The sequence below is a fragment of the Triticum aestivum genome, chromosome 4A (genome assembly GCF_018294505.1).
Source record: "Triticum aestivum cultivar Chinese Spring chromosome 4A, IWGSC CS RefSeq v2.1, whole genome shotgun sequence".
NCBI lineage: Eukaryota > Viridiplantae > Streptophyta > Magnoliopsida > Poales > Poaceae > Triticum > Triticum aestivum.
This window is the reverse complement of record NC_057803.1, coordinates 508,709,383-508,726,968: the sequence shown is the minus strand read 5'-3', so window position 1 is coordinate 508,726,968 and position 17,586 is coordinate 508,709,383.

Genomic DNA, 17,586 nt, shown 5'->3' with positions numbered 1-17,586 from the left:
CCGGGCTCGTCGATTTGGGTAACGAGGAACTTCCTCATGTCAATGATCCGCCTGTAAATCTCATAGCATGTGTACACGCTCTTGGCCGCAAACCTGAGGTGAGGTTCATCCAGTTGCCACATCCAGACCCCGTGCCAGGATACGGGACTTGTTCTCCGGGCATCCTGCTTCATCTTTTCGTAGTAGGGGTCGATGATGGCCGAGGCGAGTTCGACCAGGGAGTCCTGGTTCGTGCTGCCTAGACCCTGTAGTGGTCACGGATTTCGACAAGGTTCTTGTAGGCCAAGCCCATAACACTGAGCGCTTTTACATCGTCTTTGGTTTCCACCATGGCGAACTTGTAGTCGGTGTTGTTGAAAAACCTGTTGAAACAGTCGCAAGGCTCTGTGGCCATGCAGTAGTGGTAGATGAGGACATGATGGCGCACGCACAACTAGGCAACAACAACCTTCTGATCTATGCTGGGACGACCGGCGGTGTACTGGAGGTCGATGCCGGCCACCTTGTATTTGTCTCGAGAATGCAACTGCTCAACGCTGTTGATGTAGTCATCCACCATGGTCAGGTCGATGGTGTACACCACCAAGAGATCCATCTCCCTCGCGTGGGTCACCACTCTATGCTCACCGAACTCCATCGGAGCGCGTCCGGACATCCCCTCTCTATGTGTCGTCATGGGTGTGCTTGTTGTGTTGTGGGGCGCGATTGAAAGGTTGAAGATTCTAAGGTTATAACGGCCGCGGGAATTAAAGGGGAAGCTGGACGGCCAGGAATATCGGCAGGCCCTGATGGAAGTTCTAATTTACAGCGCGTAACTCCATCGTGTCGCACGTAACTACATCGCGTGGCAACGCGCGCGGCGCAACCGCATGCATATGGGGGCCCCGACGTGATCGTGCGCATGCCCAACCGCTGGCAGAGCGTGTGCGGAGGGACGCGAGCAGAGCGCTCCGCCGTCGTCTCAAGGAAAAGTTGTCCACAAGCCGAGCACGCTGACGGACGCGAGCAGAGCACGCCAACGGACGCGACAGAGCGCGTTGCGGCGCCTAATGGTGAGCAGAGCTTGCCGAGGGACGCGAGCAGAGGATGACACAGTGATACGTGGAAAATAAGACGAACTGTGTGAGTGATGACGGAGACATTAAGCACAAATTAGATTAGAGTTGCGTGTGCGATACGTGGCAGACAGTTGATCCATCAGAGCTGTTTGTGATGAAATAAGCCGAGTATCTTGCGGGCAAACACTTGCTGTTGTATAACCTTAAATTTAACCAAAAAAGTGTTAATGCATGTTACAAAAATTGTATAGCTGGAAACTATGTTCAAATACGATTCCGACGATATAATCTATGGCGACATGCATTCGTATTTTATTAGTTAAATCCTACTTATAAACCAGGACGAGGGTACAGTAGGTAATTAAATCGCAAATGTTTTTCTATTAACTGTATGTGTATGTGTCCTCTTGTCCTCCTCTCACACATCTTGTCACCTCGCTGCCGCAGACGGCTTACAGCGCAAGCTTGCGCAGCGTGCGGCGGCGTTTTTTGGCCAAACGGTGGCGCCAATGAATCGTCGGTGAGCCCATTCCCACGCAACCTCGCAGGTTCCCGTGCAAGCTTCTTGCCCGACTCAGTGAAATCCCCCAAAATCCCAATGCTTGCCGGCCTGCTATAAAAACCCTCACGGCCGGCGAGTCCTGCGTCGCATTTTCCCCTCCATCCCTATAGCTTATCTCGTCTGCTTCTCCCACAATCGCCAATGGCATCGGTCCGTCGTAGTTGCTCAGCCACTCCGCCGTCATCAGAGGACAGCTCCAGCTAGGAGGCTACACCGCGGCGGCGGCGCAGTCCCTGGTGTAGCGTAGTGCGTGTGGCGTCCCTGTTGGGTGTGCGCCGAACACCCACCACACGCTCCGCCGCCGCTGCCCGTCGGCAGCTGTTGCCGGCCGCCGTTGCTGCCACACAACTGTCGAAATCCAGGGCCATCTCCCACTCCGCTGCTGCGGCCCGAAGGCGGGAGGTGGCCGTCGTGACCGCCACCCCACTGCCGGCCACTGTGGCCATCACCTGCTCCGCCACCGCGGCCCGAAGGCGGGAGGTGGTGGTCATGGCCGCAACCCCATCGTCGGCAACCGTGGCCGCCAGCCCACCATCGACCGCCGGGATCATCACCCGCTCCGCCACCGCCACCCGAAGGAGGGAGGCGGAGGTGGAGGCCCGCACGTGCGTCAGCGACCTTGCGTGCTACATCGAGTTCCTGCGGGAGGAGGAGGGGCACTGATAATCCCCAAGTGCAAGGAATCACCGTAGCACTTTCTGAAGGTGGAAGTGATAAGTATGGAGTGTCGAACCCACAAGGAGCTAAAGGTAAGATCAATATTCTCTCAAGCCCTATCTTCCACTGATACGACTCTACATGCACCGAACGTTTACTTCCAACTAGAAACGAGAAATAAAACTACGTTGTGGGTATGAAGAGGATAACCTTGCATGATATCGGAGAGCTAAAATATAAAAGTGGGTGTTGTTATCATAAAGTTAGAATATATTACTTAGTATTATAAATAGCGAGTGTGGAATAATGGTGGATCGGTGTGCGGAATTGTCCTAGGCAATTGTTAACAAAACTGGTAATCACTATTGCAGTTTCATATGAGGGAGAGGCATAAACTAACATACTTTCTCTACTTGGATCATATGCACTTATGATTGGAACCCTAGCAAGCATCCGCAACTACTAAAGATCATTAAGGTAAAACCCAAGCATAGCATTAAAGCATCAAGTCCTCTTTATTCCCATACACAACAATCCCTCTTACTCGGGTTTAAGCTTCTGTCACGCTAGCAACCCACTATAAGCGAATCATTAACGTATTGCAACACCCTACAGCGGGAATCCCTCACGCTTGCGCGACACGAAGGGCACCATAGGACAGCATCAAAGTAAAACATACAACTCATACCAATCTAGATCATCAATCAACCCAAAGACAAAAGATATCTACTCAAAACATCATAGGATGGCAACACATCATTGGATCATAATATGTGGCATAAAGCACCATGTTCAAGTAGGGATTACAGCGGGGTGCGGGAGAGTGGACTGCATAAAAGAGGTGAGGATGGTGATGATGATGGTGATGTTGATGAAGACGATCACCGTGGCGATGATTCCCCTCCCGATGGCACTCTAGCGCCACAGGAAGAGAGGAGGAGAGGTTCTCCCCCTTGTGCTTCCTCCTCCATGGCCTCCACCCTCTAGTCCTTGGCCTTCATGGTGATGATGGCCCCTCCGGGATACTCCTCCAAGGCCACCGACGATGATGGCCCCCTCCGGCAGGGTGCCGGAGTGGGCCTAGATTGACTTCTCGTGGCTACAGAGGATTGCGGCGGCGGAACTTCCGATCTAATCTCTGTTCTAGAAGTTTTAGGGTACATGAGTATATATGGGTGCAGGAAGTACGTCGGTGGAGCTTCGAGGGGCCCACGAGGCAGGGGGCATGCCCCCACCCTCGTGGGCACCTCCCTTCGCTCCTAACGTGGGGTCCAAGTCCATCCGGTAGCTTTCCTTCCAAAAATAACTTCTCCGGTTGATTTCGTTCCGTTTCGACTCCGTTTGATATTCCTTTTCTTTGAAACACTGAAATAGGCAAAAAACAGCAAATCTGGGCTGGGCCTCCGATTAATAGGTTAGTCCCAAAAGTAATATAAAAGTTGAAAATAAAGCCCAAAATAGTCCAAAATAGTAGATAATATAGCATGGAGCAATCAAAAATTATAGATACGTTGGAGACGTATCAAGCGCCTCGTCGAGCATGCAAAGAGCCTTACCGCAGCCGTGGCCGCAACACACGCCAACGCAGAGGCGAGGAATCAGGAGATCTACGAGCAGTCCGGCCGCTTCGGGATGGATCGTTTGGAGCGGCAGTGGGCGTTCGAGCTAGCGAGCGTCGCTGAACGTGCAGCAGCAGCAGGCACCGTATTGCATTTGTCCAGCTCGTCGGTAGGCTCCTCCTCCGCCTCTTACTAAGCGCGCTCGGTAGAGGAGAGGCTGCCGGAAGTAGCACAAAGCCCCTCCATGGTAGTAGTAGTATTTAGGGGCTATTTTGTTCAGTTCATCTGACTATAGATGTGTGGTCAAACTGTACAACGTACTTAAAATTAGCTAGTATAGATAGTTGAACTAGCTATTTCAGTACATAGTTGGCAACAATTGGGGAGAAGTTTGTTTGGTTCAGCTGTCGAGTTGAAGTGATTGTATAAATTAAGGACGACTGCTTAATCTATGAATGAAATCTATGCTTAATTACTGAATTTTAGTTGCAAAAATTACATAGTGCTAATGATTTCAAGCTGCATATTTTGACAAATCGCAGTGTTACAAGGACTGACAAATGGCAACGTTACTATATCAACAAATGTAAATCTTTCCAGTTTGACAAATGGCAACATACCCAATATGACAGATACAAATCTTACCAAATTGTTAGTACGTAGTTGCACACGGGTCATCCAAAACAACCATTTGTGTTGAAGGGATGAACATATCATGCGCTGCTCTCACTTGGCATACGGGTGTTCTATCTAAATCGTTTGCGATCAAGAGCTGCAGAAATCCTGCTCGGCACATTTTCTCTTGGCTTCCTGGGGAAGCTGTTGGTTTGCATACGGGTGTTCTAACTAAAACGTTTGCGATGAGTGTTTTATATTTAAAAGGCAAATTAAACGGCGGCTTGGGTGCCATTAATGGAGAGGATTCGAGCAAGGCGGGCGGTCGTGGAAGTCAAACGGCTCGCTTCCCAGTGAGCCTATGCACCATACAGCTCGCACGCTTCCCAATGAGCATGCGCCCTTGAGGACAGCTTGCATGACTCTCGGTCAGCCTGCGCACCGGACGGCGCTCGCATGCCTCCCGTTCAGTCAAGGTCAAGCAGCTATCCGCACGGCACCTCCTACAGCCATTAAAACCAAGACACGTGGCGTCACGTCAATGGTTAACTGAATTTTGGATTTGCTAGAATTTAAAAACAAGGCATCTCAATATTTTGCCAGCAATCAACAGTGCCCTGGTGTTTGAAATTCATTCCCATTTCTTGCATGGGACCTAAGAATGCACCCAAGGACACAGATTTAATTTTTCAACCAATTTATATGCACTGGAGCATGCGCATGTAGTTCAAATTTGAATTATGCACATAAATGCATTGAAAACTCGGTTAATGCATAAAAATGTCCAAACGAACCTCGAAAAATCACAAAAAATCACAAAACACTCCTGTTGTTCTATGTTGGCAGGAGAAAAAAAACTTGAAAGCAATAAGAGGCAATGGATAACGTTTCGTCCCCAAAGGTGGGACGTTCCCTACCGAAAATCATCATGCTTGTTGTGATAAGCTTCGGTTTGTGAGAAGCATATACCCAAACCTGCCCCAAATGGGAAAAAAATTTGTACCATGGCATGTTGATGCCGCTCCATGATAGCATGCCAAGTTTCATGAATGTTAGACTAGTTTTGGATTTACTAGAATTTAAAAACCAGGCATCTCAATGTTTTGCCGGCAATCAACGGTGCCCTAGTGTTTGAAATTCATTCCCATTTCTTGCATGGGACCTAAGCATGCACCCAAGGACATAGATTTGATTTTTCAACCAATTTATATGCACTTGAGCATGTGGATGTAGTTCAAATTTGAATTATGCACATAAGTGCATTGAAAACTCAGTTGATGCATAAAAATGTCCAAACGAACCCCGAAAGTCACAAAATTTCACACAACACTCCTGTTGTTCTATGTTGACACGAGAAAAAAACTTGAAAGCAATAAGAGGCAATGGATATTGTTTCGTCCCCAAAGGTGGGACGTTCCCTACCGAAAACTATCATGCTTGTTGTGAGAAGCTCCGGTTTGTGAGAAGCATATACCAAAACCTGCCCCAAGTGGGACAAAATTTGTACCACGACATGTTGATGCGGCTCCATGATAGCATGCCAAGTTTCATGAATTTCAGACGAGTTTTGGATTTACTAGAATTTAAAAACCAGGCATCTCAATGTTTTGCCGGCAATCAACGGTGCCATGGTGTTTGAAATTCATTCACATTTCTTGCATGGGACCTAAGCATGCACCCAAGGACAAAGATTTGATTTTTCAACAAATTTATATGCACTGGAGCATGTGCATGTAGTTCAAATTTGAATTATGCACATAAATGCATTGAAAACTCACTTAATGCATAAAAATGTCCAAACGAACCCCGAAAAATCACAAAAATTCACACAACACTCATGTTGTTCTATGTTGACGCGAGAAAAAAAATTGAAAGCAATAAGGGGCAATGGATATCGTTTCGTCCCCAAAGGTGGGACGTTCCCTACCGAAAACCATCATGGTTGTTGTGAGAAGCTCCGATTTGTGAGAAGCATATACCAAAACCTGCCCCAAATGGGACAAAATTTGTACCACGGCATGCGGATGCCGCTCCATGACAGCATGCCAAGTTTCATGAATTTCAGACGAGTTTTGGATTTACTAGAATTTAAAAACCAGGCATCTCAATGTTTTGCCGGCAATCAACGGTGCCATGGTGTTTGAAATTCATTCACATTTCTTGCATGGGACCTAAGCATGCACCCAAGGGCTCATATTTGATTTTTCAACGAATTTATATGCACTTCAGCATGTGCATGTAGTTCAAATTTGAATTATGCACATAAATGCATTGAAAACTCAGTTAATGCATAAAAATGTCCAAACGAACCCCGAAAAATCACAAAAATTCACACAACACTCCTGTTGTTCTATGTTGACACGAAAAAAAATTGAAAGCAATAAGAGGCAATGGATATCATTTCGCCAAAGGTGGGATGTTCCCTACCGAAAACCATCATGCTTGTTGTGAGAAGCTCCGGTTTATGAGAAGCATATACCCAAACCTGCCCCAAATGGGACAAAATTTGTACCACGGCAGGTTGATGCCGCTCCATGATAGCATGCCAAGTTTCATGAATGTTAGACGAGTTTTGGATTTACTAGAATTTAAAAACCAGGCATCTCAATGTTTTGCCGGCAATCAACGGTGCCATGGTGTTTGAAATTCATTCACATTTCTTGCATGGGACCTAAGCATGCACCCAAGGTCTCATATTTGATTTTTCAACGAATTTATATGCACTGGAGCATGTGCATGTAGTTCAAATTTGAATTATGCACATAAATGCATTGAAAACTCACTTAATGCATAAAAATGTCCAAACGAACCCCGAAAAATCACAAAAATTCACACAACACTCATGTTGTTCTATGTTGACGCGAGAAAAAAAAATTGAAAGCAATAAGGGGCAATGGATATCGTTTCGTCCCCAAAGGTGGGACGTTCCCTACCGAAAACCATCATGGTTGTTGTGAGAAGCTCCGATTTGTGAGAAGCATATACCCAAACCTGCCCCAAATGGGACAAAATTTGTACCACGGCATGCGGATGCCGCTCCATGACAGCATGCCAAGTTTCATGAATTTCAGACGAGTTTTGGATTTACTAGAATTTAAAAACCAGGCATCTCAATGTTTTGCCGGCAATCAACGGTGCCATGGTGTTTGAAATTCATTCACATTTCTTGCATGGGACCTAAGCATGCACCCAAGGGCTCATATTTGATTTTTCAACGAATTTATATGCACTTCAGCATGTGCATGTAGTTCAAATTTGAATTATGCACATAAATGCATTGAAAACTCAGTTAATGCATAAAAATGTCCAAACGAACCCCGAAAAATCACAAAAATTCACACAACACTCCTGTTGTTCTATGTTGACACGAAAAAAAATTGAAAGCAATAAGAGGCAATGGATATCATTTCGCCAAAGGTGGGATGTTCCCTACCGAAAACCATCATGCTTGTTGTGAGAAGCTCCGGTTTATGAGAAGCAAATACCCAAACCTGCCCCAAATGGGACAAAATTTGTACGACGGCAGGTTGATGCCGCTCCATGATAGCATGCCAAGTTTCATGAATGTTAGACGAGTTTTGGATTTACTAGAATTTAAAAACCAGGCATCTCAATGTTTTGCCGGCAATCAACGGTGCCATGGTGTTTGAAATTCATTCACATTTCTTGCATGGGACCTAAGCATGCACCCAAGGTCTCATATTTGATTTTTCAACGAATTTATATGCACTGGAGCATGTGCATGTAGTTCAAATTTGAATTATGCACATAAATGCATTGAAAACTCAGTTAATGCATAAAAATGTCCAAACGAACCCCGAAAAATCACAAAAATTCACACAACACTCCTGTTGTTCTATGTTGACACAAAAAAAAATTGAAAGCAATAAGAGGCAATGGATATCATTTCGCCAAAGGTGGGACATTCCCTACCGAAAACCATCATGCTTGTTGTGATAAGCTTCGGTTTGTGAGAAGCATATACCCAAACCTGCCCCAAATGGGACAAAATTTGTACCACGGCAGGTTGATGCCGCTCCATGATAGGTGCCAAGTTTCATGAATTTCATATGAGTTTTGGATGTACTAGAATTTAAAAACCGGGCATCTCAATGTTTTGCCGGCAATCAACGATGCCATGGTGTTTGAAATTCATTCTCATTTGTTGCATGGGACCTAAGCATGCACCCAAGGACAAATATTTGATTTTTCAACGAATTTATATGGACTGGAGCATTTGCATGTAGTTCAAATTTGAATTATGCACATAAATGCATTGAAAATTCACTTAATGCATAAAAATGTCCAAACGAACCCTGAATAATTCCAATTCTTTTATGATCACTGCAGATAAAAGGTCTAGCAATTCAAACACCGTCCATGGCCACTTTGACCCCATTATGTAATTCAAATCATGACCAAAAATGAAGTATATCCCACATCGTTTATTATAACCAACCGTGTGAGATGCAGCACAAAATATCTTTGTACCGTGTCTGAATAAGGGACCGTGTCTGATGACACTTTGCGTGCCAGATTTTTGTCTGATGCAATTCCAAATTTTTGGCTTCCGCGGAAATATCTACCTCCCCGCCCCCTCCCCCTTATGAAAAGCCACATTTCCCCTCTTTCTGCCTTCCTTTCCAAGTTGAAACCTTCACCCTTGCTTGCAGCGTTGCCGCCTCCTCGCCGGGGACCCTCCTTCATGCTCCTCGGCCTCGCCTATCCAGGCAGGTAATCCACACCCGACCACCATCCTCCTCCTTCTTCCACATCCCACATGCCCCTATCGTCGGCGCGAGCGCGACACCTTCCACCGAAATCACCGACCCCTCCACCAAATAAGTGTCGGCCTAAGCCATGGTGCACGCAGTATAGCCAGGACTTCAAGGAGCATTTGGCAGCGGAGAAGCAAATCGCGGCCGCATGCGCGGATGAGGTCGCGATGGCTGCCATTCGTGCCGACCCACAGATCTTGAAGGAGCACCTTGCCATTTGCTAGCTACGTCGGTTAACCATGCTCGGTTTACCCGTTGTGTGTGCTGCTCCTGCCTTTCCTTCACAAATTCTAGTGAACTGTGCTATCTAATTTTACCATGCAATCTATTGCTCTAGTGTATATGTTCTATATGTCTTGCAGTGTGGTGCTCACTTATTAACTGTTTTGTTAATTAGTATTCGTCTTCAGTTAACTGTTTGGTTCAATACTGCAAATGTGATGTTCAATTCTTCAGGCAGCAATTTTGTATTGTCTTCCATGTGAGAAATAAATCTAATTTATCTTTACAAAATTGTGGGTGCATTCTGTTATTGTATACTATGTGAGGAATAAATTGAATTTGGCTGTAGTAAATACATGATAAACAAATACAATTGCTACAATTGGCTGTAGTTAACTGTTTGGTTAACTGTCTGATCTTCTATTAGGAGTATGTTATATTGTGCAATGTGGTGCTCAGTTAATGTTTGGTTCATTTGTTGTGGTGTTTAGTTAACTACTTGGTTCATTTCTGCAATGCCATGTCCAATTGTCATGGGTAGAATTTTGTATTGTTGTGCATGTGAGGAATAAATCAAATTTGGCTGCACTTAATACAGGAGAAACATATACAAGTGCTATATTTCCTAGTTCTTAATCATGCTTGGTTTGGATAAATGGGTTTTCCGTGTGGCTTCAATTAATCTGATGAATCTGTAATGTGATTATTTTCCATCAACATATTTTACTGATAGCATGCGAACCCTTACTTAACCTAATGACTAACTAGCTTAGATGTGTTGCAAGGAAACAATGGGAAGCACTGAGGTTTACAATCGAGGTTAGCACATGCATGCTCCGTTTTCTAATACCACATTATTGTGCAATTGCAGGAACCATTCTAATATTTAGGTTTTTAACAATTTGGTCTTGCACATGTAGGTCCTGCTGTTGTAGCGACCAGACCTCAAACAATCTTATCTCTGTGCATCAGTGTCATCCCTAGATCGGTAATGCTGACACGCACAGTACTTGAGGATTTATAACAAAGTAGCAATCACACACTTATTACATCGAATGTCTCAAAAGAGAAATCATTACAATAAATATGGCTTAAGGCCATCTAAAACGATAACAACGGAAGGCTTGGAAGATAAAGTGAGTCCATCAACTCCAACGGCATCACTGAGTGAAAGACAATGACCTATGGCTCCTTACTCGTCGTCTGAAAAGTCTGCAACATGAACGTTGCAGCCTGAAACGGGTCAGCACATGGAATATGCTGGCAAAGTAACACATAGAGTAATGAAGAGAATAATTGCTATCACTACATGCCTATCTGGCTAGTAGTAAGCTCTATGGTTACGGTTTTGCATAAGGCCAAATTTTCCCTACAACAAAGGAATAAATTTTATTTAACTATCATGGTGGTTGTTAAACATTGAGAAGGTTCCTCCAACTCAATCCCGATTAAGCATCATTAATAAACCAAATCAAATTATATTAAGAGTGATGAGATCAACATGATAATCCAAGAACCAGATACTCAAGATGTCCATAACCGGGGACACGGCTAACCATGATTAGTTTATACACTCTGCAGAGGTTTGCACACTTTTCCCCACAAGACTCGAAATACATCCATGGTCGGAGATTCGAGACACAGTCTTTCTGAAGCATTAACTCTCTAATCTGGATAGACAGTACCACCTACAACCCACTACATCTGCTAGTCTACCTCTTCAAGAGCTTCACGCAACTTACTCAACTATGCCAGAGCCCATAATGGCTTGTGGCTGCACACGGAAGTTTCTAGCATGAATAATCTTATGATCGCTTTGAGCCTGGGTGGCGGGCCGTAGGATGATCACACGGGTCCTCCAGGATATCCTAGGACAACATTGGATTCTCCAGGTGCCCACAAGCAATCCACCCATATGTGTATTAAAGTTCCCACCTTAAGTTGAACCATTAATTAATAATCTTACATCTGTCATGGATACACTCAAATCCAATCCACTTCTACGAGCATAGCATAGCAATATAAGCAACGTAGAAGTAACTCCCATAGGTTTGAAAATAAACAGGTGAATAGGTACTACCTCATCTACTTCCCAAAACCCACAAGTTAATCATATCCTAACCATGCAATTGTTTGAGGATTGATCTAATGCAATAAAACTGCGTAGGAAGAGATATGATCAAAGTGTTACTTGCCTTGCTCATGATCCATGAAACCTAGAGACTCGTAGTAGCACGCTTCGCACTCCGGGTACTCTATCGCAAACAAACAAGCATACAATAAGCACTCAACTAGAAGCATAGGTAAAACTCAAATAAGAGATCTAACCAGAAAGTTCAACTTAAGAACTCCGGTTTGCAAAAAGAATCAAATCAAACGAAGCAACAAAACTCAAACTGTGAAAGAAACAAGATCTGTTTACTAATCTGGACTTAGATCAAATTTTACAGTAGCAAAATCTTTTTCAAGTTGGTTAAACAGAAAGAGGGCTTCAAAACAAAGATCTAGGCGCTTGAATTGCCTGATTCTGATAAACGAGCGAAAAGATAAACTAAAACGAAAATCGGGTCAGAAATCGCGATCGAAAATAATCGCGGAAAATCCTGGAAAAAGAAAAACTGAAGAACGGGCTAACAAACGAACGTTCGCTGTCTGTGACTAATGGGTGAACGGCGTTCGTTAAAACGAACGTACGGACGAGCGTCTGCAAAATAAATAAACCAACGGAGAACCGAACCGATCTAACTTTAAAAAAACGAATCTAGGTTTCCAAAATAAAACCGATCGGTTTTTAAAGAAACTGGCGGATACCTCGGCGTATGTGACGACGGCAGCGGCTACTCCGGCGGCGACGGGGCTCCGGCAGGCGGGGCGGCTCGGGTGGCGGGGCGGCAAGGCGCAGCGGGCTCTGGCGGCGGGGCTCGCGGGCGGTGGCAGCGGCGCAAGGCGCGGCGGCGGGTTATGGTTAGGGTTTGGGCGCGGGTGGGCTGCGGCAGCGGGCCGGGCTGCAGAGGGGGGTCACGGGGCATCTTATAAGGCCGTCCGGGCGAGTCCTAGTCGGGCACGGCCTGGCTAGGTCGGTTGACTTTTTTTAAAACAAAATCCACGCGCAGAAAAACAAAGAAAAGAAATACTAAACGGACTCCAAAAATCCTGAAATAAATTTTCACCGTCCTCTAAAAATATAGCGGGCCAAGTGAACTTTTATTTGGGCCTCTAATGCAATTTTGAAAAACGCATATTTTTCCTAATTTAAATAATATAGCGATAAAAACTCTGAATAAAATCTTATTTCATCTTAATATTAAATCTCCAATATTTCTTTATTTTGGGGAAGTCATTTTAACCCCTCTCTTTTATTTTCATAAAAGAAATATCTGAAGAGAAAATAATTAAAATCAAACGATCCTCTTTTCAAAATTTGAGAAAACTCAAATATGAAAATAACAAAATCCCCAACTCTCTCCATGGGTCCTTGAGTTGCGTAGAATTTCTAGGATCAGGCCAAAATGCAATAAAATATGATATGCAATGATGATCTAATGTATAACCTTCCAAATTGAAATTTTGGGATGTTACAAACCTACCCCCTTAAGATGAATCTCGCCCTCGAGATTCGGGTTGGCTAGAAAATAGGTGAGGGTGATCTTTCCGTAGGTCTTCCTCTCGTTACAAGGTGGCTTCATCCTCGGTATGGTGGTTCCACTGAACTTTGCAAAACTTGATAACCTTACTGCATGTGACTCGGCTAGCAAACTCAAGAACCTTGACTGGTTTCTCCTCGTAGGTCAAATCGCTATCCAATTGAATTGCTTCGAGTGGCACTGTATCTCTCAGAGGGATATCAGCCATCTCTGCGTGGCACTTCTTCAACTGAGAAACATGGAACACATCGTGAACTCCGACAATCCTTCGGACAATTCCAACTTGTAACCAACTTCTCCCATACGTTCCAAAACCTTGTATGGTCCCACAAAACGTGGTGCTAACTTTCCTTTAACTCCAAAATGCTTCACTCCTCGAAGTGGTGATACACGAAGATACACTATGTCTCTGACTTTGTAAACTGTCTCCTTATGTTTAGAATCCGCATAGCTCTTCTCCTTGTACTGGGCTACCTTGAGTCTATCGTGTATCAGCTTAACCTTCTCTTCAGACTCTTTAATCAAAGCTGGTCCAAACAACTGACAGTCTCCAACTTCATCCCACAACAACGGTGTCCTGCACCTCCTTTCGTATAGTGCTTCGAAAGGGGCCATCTTCAAACTGGCTTGATAGCTGTTGTTGTAAGAGAACTCTGCATATGGAAAATTGTCGTCCCAACTAGATCCATAGTCTAGCGCACAAGCTCTCAACATGTCCTCCAGAATCTGATTGACTCTCTCAGTCTGTCCATCTGTCTGTGGGTGAAAAGCTGTACTGAACTCTAGCCTGGTTCCCAAAGTCTAATGCAATTGATTCCAAAACTTTGAGGTAAACCGGGTTCCTCTATCTGATACAATGGTCCTCGGAACTCCATGCAGACATACGATCCTGGTCATGTATATTTTTGCCAACTTAGCACTGGTGTAAGTGGTCTTCACTGGGATGAAATGAGCTACCTTCGTCAAACGATTGACTACAACCCATATCGAGTCATAGCCTGAACGAGTCCTGGGCAATCCCGTGATAAAGTCCATGCCTAGTTTATCCCACTTCCATTCGGGTATCGGCAATGGCTGTAACAATCCAGCTGGCTTCTGATGTTCTGCCTTCACTCTCTGACATACATCACAAACTGCTACATACTCCGCAATATCCTTCTTCATTCTGGTCCACCAAAAGCTATCCTTCAAATCCAGATACATCTTGGTATTTCCTGGGTGGATCGAATACGGCGAATCATGGGCCTCTTGCAGAATCAACTTCCTGATCACCGGATCATTTGGCACATATACGCGGTCCTCAAACCATAGGGTATTGTGCTCATCCTCACGAAATCCCTTATCCTTTCCTTGGCTCATCCTTTCTTTTATCTCGGAAATCTCCTTGTCCATCTTCTGAGCTTCCCTGATCTTATCCATCAAAGTAGACTGAATCTCCAATGCTGCTACATAACCTCTCAGAACTATTTCCAAACATAGTTCATGAAGATCCTCTGCTAACTCCTTGGGTAACTCTCCGGTCATGAGTGTATTGACATGACTCTTGCGGCTCAACGCATCGGCTACTACGTTAGCCTTTCCGGGATGATAATGCAACCTCATATCATAATCCTTGATGAGCTCCAACCATCTCCTCTGCCTGAGATTCAACTCCTTCTGCGTGAAGATATACTTCAAACTCTTGTGATCCGTGTACACCTCACAATGGTTTCCGATGAGAAAATGTCTCCATGTCTTCAACGCATGCACTACGGCTGCTAACTCCAAATCATGGGTAGCATAATTCAACTCATGGGGTTTAAGCTGTCGTGAGGCATATGAGACAACTCTTCCCTCTTGCATAAGTACTGCTCTAAGTCCTCGACGAGAAGCATCGCAATACACCTGGTAATCCTTGTGTTGATCTGGAAGAATCAAGACTGGAGCTGTAACCAAGCGTTTCTTCAACTCCTGAAAACTGGCCTTACATTCCTCGGTCCATTTGAACTTGGTGTCCTTCTTCAACAACTCCGTCATGGGCTTTTAGATCTTCGAGAAATTCTCAATGAACCTCCGGTAGTATCCTGCGAGTCCAAGAAAACTCCGGATCTCTCCAATTGACGTGGGTGCTTCCCAATTTGTCAAAGTGACAACCTTGGTAGGGTCTACTACTATTCCTTCTCCGAATATAACATGTCCGAGGAATCCAACTTCCTTCAACCAAAACTCACACTTGCTGAACTTGGCGTATAACTGGTGTTCTCTGAGCTTCCCAAGTACCAGACGCAAATGCTCACTTCCGCACTGCACGCTCAACACAAGTGCACATCACTATTTGAACCAAGTGTGTTGTAGTACTCAGGCGAGTGAACTTCCAGTCACAAAAAAACTGCACCCTGTATTTTCCGATACCTTTTTTTCTCTAGTATTTTAAGCATTTATCGAAATGAGGCGTATAATATACGGTTTAAAAGCTATGGATTGTTGGACAACGTAGCAGAAATTAAAATTTTCTACGCATCACCAAGATCAATCTATGGAGTTCTCTAGCAACAAGAGGGATAGGAGTGCATCTACATACCCCTTGTAGATCGCGAGCGGAAGCGTTCAAGAGAACGGGGATGATGGAGTCGTACTCGCCGTGATCCAAATCACCAATGACCAAGTGCCGAACGGACAGCACCTCCGCGTTCAACACACGTACGGTTGGGGAAGACGTCTCCTCCTTCTTGATCCAGCAAGGGGAAGGAGAGGTTGATGGAGATCCAGCAGCACGATGGCATGGTGGTGGATGCAGCAGGGGTCTCGGCAGGGCTTCGCCAAGCTCAGCGAGAGGGAGAGGTGTTACGGGACGGAAGGGAGGCGCCAGGGCTTAGGTGCGGCTGCCCTCCCTCCCCCCTCTTTATATAGGGGTCCAGGGGAGCCGGCCCCCTAGAGATGCATCTCAAGGGGGGGCGGCGGCCAAGGGGGGACTTGCCCCCCAAGTCAGGTGGGGCGCCCCCCACCCCTAGGGTTTCCAACCCTAGGCGTAGGGGGAGGCCCAAGGGGGGCGCACCAGCCCACCAGGGGCCGGCTCCCTTCCCACTTCAGCCCATTGGGCCCTCCGGGATAGGTGGCCCCACCCGGTGGACCCCCGGGACCCTTACGGTGGTCCCGGTACAATACCGATTAACCCCGTAACCTTCCCGATGGCCGAAACTGGACTTTCTATATATAAATCTTTACCTCCGGACCATTCCGGAACTCCTCGTGACGTCCGGGATCTCATCCGGGACTCCGAACAACTTTTGGGTTGCTGCATACTAATATCTCTACAACCCTAGCGTCACCGAACCTTAAGTGTGTAAACCCTACGGGTTCGGGACACACGCAGACATGACCGAGACGACTCTCCGGTCAATAACCAACAGCGGGATCTGGATACCCATGTTGGCTCCCACATGCTCCTCGATGATCTCATCGGATGAACCACGATGTCGAGGATTCAAGTAATCCCGTATACAATTCCCTTTGTCAATCGGTACGTTACATGCCCGAGATTCGATCGTCGGTATCCCAATACCTCGTTCAATCTCGTTACCGGCAAGTCACTTTACTCGTACTGTAATGCATGACCCCGTGACCAACCACTTGGTCACATTGAGCTCATTATGATGATGCATTACCGAGTGGGCCCAGAGATACCTCTCCGTCATCCAGAGTGACAAATCCCAGTCTTGATCTGTGTCAACCCAACAGATGCTTTCAGGGATGCCTGTAGTATACCTTTATAGTCACCCAGTTACGTTGTGACGTTTGGCACACCCAAAGCACTCCTATGGCATCCTGGAGTTACACGATCTCATGGTCTAAGGAAATGATACTTAACATTGGAAAAGCTTTAGCAAACGAACTACACGATCTTGTGCTAGGCTTAGGATTGGGTCTTGTCCATCACATCATTCTCCTAATGATGTGATCTCGTTATCAATGACATCTAATGCCCATAGTCAGGAAACCATGACTATCTATTGATCAACGAGCTAGTCAACTAGAGGCTCACTAGGGACGTGTTGTGGTCTATGTATTCACACATGTATTACGATTTCCGGATAACACAATTATAGGATGAACAATAGACAATTATCATGAACAAGGAAATATAATAATAATCCTTTTATTATTGCCTCTAGGGCATATTTCCAACAGTCTCCAACTTGCACTAGAGTCAATAATCTAGTTACATTGTGATGAATCGAACACCCATAGAGTTCTGGTGTTTATCATGTTTTGCTCGCGGAAGAGGTTTAGTCAACGGATCTGCGACATTCAGATCCGTGTGCACTTTACAAATATCTATGTCTCCATCTTGAACATTTTCATGAATGGAGTTGAAGCAACGCTTGATGTGCCTGGTCTTCCTGTGAAACCTGGGCTTCCCTGGCAAGTGCAATAGCTCCAGTGTTGTCACAGAAGAGAGCGATTGGCCCCGACGCATTGGGTATGACTCCTAGGTCGGTGATGAACTCCTTC